Below are 5211 nucleotides of genomic sequence, written 5' to 3'. Positions count from 1 at the left end.
CCCGACCCAGTCCATAAGAATTCATTTCAAATGAACCTGGTGCAATCCAATCCGATATATACTTTAGATCATTAAGTTCGGACTGATCCAATTCAATATGTATTATTGGACTGTCTAACCTTTTCAAATTGGTTCCAACTTCCAATCCAAACCCAATCCATTGATATCTCTTTTGTCAATAGACTAGTTATTGGTTCAATCTTACCTAATTCAACACAAATCTATTAAAGATGGATCAAATCCAATCCAATCTAATAAAATATTTTAACCATTAAATCTGGACTGATCCAATTCAATAAGTCTTATTGGACCCTCTAAATTGATTTTGATTCGAACAGGTCCAACCCAAACCCGTTCCATTGACACCCTAAAACTGACCCAATGCCCCAGATGTGTGGTGTATGATACATTTGCAAAGGGCAAAAGAGGAATTACCATTGCTCATACATGGTGGTATCTGAGGCCATTCTATTTCCAATTTTCCACAGGTTTGATTTTAATCATTTCTGTACAAGTTCCGACCGGGTATTTTCCATTTAGACGGTGACCAGGTCTGATCGATTACTGAAAAAAAAAAAAAAGGAGGTTTTATCGTTCATTAAAAAATTAAAAAGAAAAAAAAAAGGGTAAATTACAAAGACCCCTGTACTATAGGGTCTGTGACCAAGACTTCCTGTACTATAATCCTGAGACAAAAACCCCTTCTCTGTTAATTTAACTAACGGAAGATGTCATTTGACGAAAATACCATTCAGAAGTCGAGTTAGCATTTTCAATTTGGCGGAAATGGACACCCACCCATTATCAGACGGTTTTGCTTCACGTGAGACCATGTTTTTCATCTCTCCAATTCTGTAGCCATGAACTTTCGAGTTCAAACGTGGGAATCTTTGAATGAATGCAGTGTACAATTCCAATTCGAACATGGATTATCCGAGTATGGATTGGACACATCTTGCTCCTTGTCTTGGTCCCACCATGAACGAACACTTACATATGACGTGGGACCCAGTAATGTGGCCACCTCAGACGAACACCTACATATGAACGAACATCCATGACTCGAGAAGCATGTTCCCTCTCTAGACGACACCATCGAACGGTGTACAGAAAGTTTCGGGTGGGCTCAGCTCCTGCAAGCCGTCCTGGTCTCCTTCGCGTGGGTTTTTGACGCCCAGCACACCTTCATCAGCGTCTTCACCGACACCGAGCCCATCTGGCACTACTCTCGCCAAGACGACCCCTCCTACAACTCTGCCGCCAACCTCTGCTTACTTCCAAAGGATGCACGGGCCTGGGATAAGCCGTCACGGACATCTGTCCTGTTGGAATGGAACCTCGCCTTCGCCGGCCCCATTATCGCCGGGTTACCGGCGTCCTCATTCTTCGTGGGCTGCCTCGCTGGTGGACTCGTTTCTCGGTCGCAAGAACATGCTCGTCCTCTCATGTCTGATGATATCCGTAACTTCTACTTTAATGCGGCCTTTTCTCCCAACATTTGGGTCTATGCCGCCTTGAGATTCGTTAGCGGGTTCGGTGGCGCAACGATCAGAACTTGTGCGCTCGTCCTCTCGACGGAAATCGTCGAAAAACGATGGCGAGGCAAGGTGGGTATCATCGGATTCTTCTTTTTCACATTCGTTTTCTTGTCGTTACCGGCCATGGCTTACATCAATTGAGAGTCTTCATAGAGGACCCTCCATTTGTGGACGTCCGCGCCAACCATCTTTTACTGTATAATTATTCACTTCGCAGTGCGCAAATCACCGAGATGGCTCCTGGTGAAAGGACGCAAAGACGAAGCAATCGAGAGGTTAAGAACAATAACCACGAGGAATCAAAGTAGCTTCAGGTTAAGCGTGAGCTTCTCTGGCATATCCACCATACTGGAGACGTTCGACGGCAATCTCTACTCTGCTATTAAGGCATTGATCGAGAAAAAGTGGGCATTTCGACGGTTAATGGCAGTGATGACCGTCGGTTTCGGCATCGGAATGGTGTACTACGGGATGCCTTTAGGGGTCAGAAACCTGGCCTTTAGTCCCCACTTGAGCGTCACCTTCAACGCCTTATTAGAGCTGCCATCATCATTGCTGATGTTCTTTCTTATCGGAAAAGTGAACAGGAGAAGTTCGCTGCTGGTGTTCACGACTATAAGCGGGATTTGCAGTTTAATGTGCGTGATGGTGGGTGAGTCACGGTAGGAATTGCAGGTGGCGGTGGAGCTGGTGAAGTTGGTGAGCTTCTTTAGCGCGTGTACGATGTTCAACGTGTTGCTGATATACACACTAGAGTTGTTCCCGACGTGTATGAGTAACTCGGCATTGTCGATGGTTAGGCAGGCGCTGGTGTTCGGCGGGGTGTTCAGTCCGGTGTTGGTGGCCGCCAGGAAGAAAGATGGGTTACGACGGATGATTGCAAGGGAGAAATAAGGTGGAAAATGTATAAAAGACGAAAGGAGGTTAAAGTTGTCCTAAAAGGGTAGTATAGGGATAAAAAATATTGTAACAGCAGATTTTTCAACTTTTTGGACGGAAGGCTAATGGAAGGGGTCTTTGTCTCACGGTCATACTACAGAGGGTCTTCGTCGCAAAACAAAGTCTAAGGAGTCTTTGTCACAGAGTTCATGTTACAGGGGGGTCTTTATAATTTACCCGACTCCGTCTGACCGGTATTGGGACTGGGTCAATCCAATCCGAATGAACCGAACCCCATTAGTCCTATTTCGTAGTACATTCATGGACATCTGATTAATACACGTGGCTATATCATTTATCATGATGATATAGCCACAATCCGATATCCGATGTGACAATTAAGGGAATTTCCCACAAGGCCACAAGTAAACGGTACGTCACTGATACACGAAAGTGACGAAACGCTAACCTTTCCATTAAAAATTAAGGTCCCATCTTGTCGTCCATATCAGCTTCTGCTATATTTTGGATAATTGATCTCAGCTTCAGCTTCCACCCGTCTCGTACTCTTGCCACGTGGATAGCCACTCCCACGAAGAGTCGAGCTTCTAGAAGCATAGTGGGTCCCAAGATGATACGTCCCGCTATTTATCATCTTTTAAAACAATATAATTTATTAAAGGGAAATTGTGCGATTATTACCCTCTACTTTGTGCTTAGTGCCACTTTGGTCCAAATTTTAAAATGCCATAATTTAGTTTCAAAGCGTGATAATTCACTACCTGGACGTGGCATTTGATATATGCCTTTCGAGTTTCGTTCAACTTTTTTTATCAACCATCCGAACATCGACAAAAAATTAATAGTCTCAAACCCTTCTTTTTTATTCAAGAAAGTTAAAGTCATCAAAATGCTCACTCAAATGTGATCCCAATATTCTTAAATGAAAGAGGTAAAGATTTGGGACTGCTAATTTTTTATCAACATTTAGATGGTTGATAAACAAAATTAAATGACAGTTAAAGAGTATTTGTGTCATTTTCAAATGCCACTTGACAGTTGATTAACAACTAGTTAACGGTATGTATTAGATTGACACGTTTCGAAAGTTTGGGTAGACCAAAGTGGCATTAGGCCCAAAATATTGGATACTAATTGGGAATTTTCCTTTTATTAAAACATCCACTATACAATTTTATGAATTTACTAAGGGGCCGTTTTGCAAGTCTTTTTGGGAAGATCTTTAGGTAGCTCTAACAATCTAAAGATGCATTGAGCTTTGTATTAAGATCTGAGCAACTTGAAGCTTGTTTGATTAAGATGTGTCTTTCTGTGTGAAGATGAATAGAGAAAAACATAAAAGCTTTTCCTAAAAATTGTTCGATTTGGGCTTCTTGTTTCTTTCCAATGAATCGGCTTTTGGCGGCTAGATCTACCATGCTTGTGAATAGCCGATAGATCGCACGAAAAGATGTACCAAATTGAACCTAAATCTATCGTTTAGGTTGTATTTGGTTGTAGTGCAATTTTATCTACCCTAATAAAAATGCATGAAAATGCAAATGAAAATAATGCAAATTCTCATTTATTTTGTTTTGGACTTATTTTATTCTGATTCATGTCTTAATTTACTTAATTTACACCGCAATCAAACAAAATAAGTTAAAATTTAAAACAAAAATAAGTCGGAGTTTACACTTGAATTTGATTGGGCTAGATGAACTGATGAAGTAATGGATGGGCCCAGTGAATCAGAAGCCAACGATCGAGATCGAGTTGTTAGTGGGCCAGATCTTGTATACCGTGATCTGGAATAATAATATGCCATGAGCTGTCTAGAGCTGTCGGGGCCGACCCACCATTATTGTTATTTCTACCCATTATGGTGTATGTGTGTAGACTACTAAATAAAAAAAGGTTAAATAAATATGCTTTTTGGTGGAATTTGTGTTTGTATTGTCATGGCCCGATGGCGAAGGATGGCAAAACCCGAATCCAATTAACTTGGGTTGAAGCATTTAAACCTTGACCCGACCTTCTGCCTTTATCAATGAGATTTTTTTATAGATTCTTCCGCTTCATAATTTTTTGGTTAAGTTTTTAAATTACTATTGGAAATGCCTGTGCGATGCATGAGGTATTTGATATTGATGGTGATGTTTGGTTATGTTTTTACATTTCGGGCATAGATGAAAATTCATATATGTTGAAGTCCTAAGACAATTATATAATACATAAAAAATACTATCATCAGCGAAATATCAAGATATGAGTTTTATAATTATAAAATGTTAGTTGCAAATGCATTAAATTAAAACATTAATGTATCAAATCAATGATAAAATTACATTCAATGACATTATATACAGATACCGTTCATCCCAATGAAACACAAAATTTATGAAGAACTGGAGATGCTACTCTTAACCGATCTCTTGTTTTGTGATAACCTAAAACTTATGAAAATAATTACTATTAATGATTAGAAGTAAACTAAACTATTATGTTAATTTACTCAATTAACTACTGAATAGCGGAAGTCATTATCTAAGATGACTATTAAAAACTTACATTTAAGCCTAAAAACATTTTTTTTCATACTTTTTAATTAAGAGCAAATAAAAAAATTAGTTGGAAGCAAAAGTTATCAACCAACCACTAGAACAACAAGTATGCAAACACCTTCTAGGCACGTTGAGCACCTCCGCACATTTGTACAAGAATAAAACAATCAAACGATTCATAATGTGTCACAATGTTGCATATGACTTACGACATGAGTTACGGGCCCTAC

At 39.8% G+C, this 5211-nt stretch overlaps 1 pseudogene; it reads left to right on the top strand.

The window, feature by feature from the left end:
- The first annotated feature begins 447 nt into the window (after positions 1-447).
- On the top strand, positions 448-2646 carry LOC148867324 (organic cation/carnitine transporter 3 pseudogene; annotated as a pseudogene).
- Positions 2647-5211: the final 2565 nt, after the last annotated feature.

Source organism: Nelumbo lutea, chromosome 3, assembly GCF_056320005.1.
Source record: "Nelumbo lutea isolate HS-2025 chromosome 3, American lotus-T2T, whole genome shotgun sequence".
In the NCBI taxonomy this organism is placed as follows: Eukaryota; Viridiplantae; Streptophyta; class Magnoliopsida; order Proteales; family Nelumbonaceae; genus Nelumbo; species Nelumbo lutea.
This window is presented reverse-complemented; position numbering and strand designations above follow the sequence as displayed.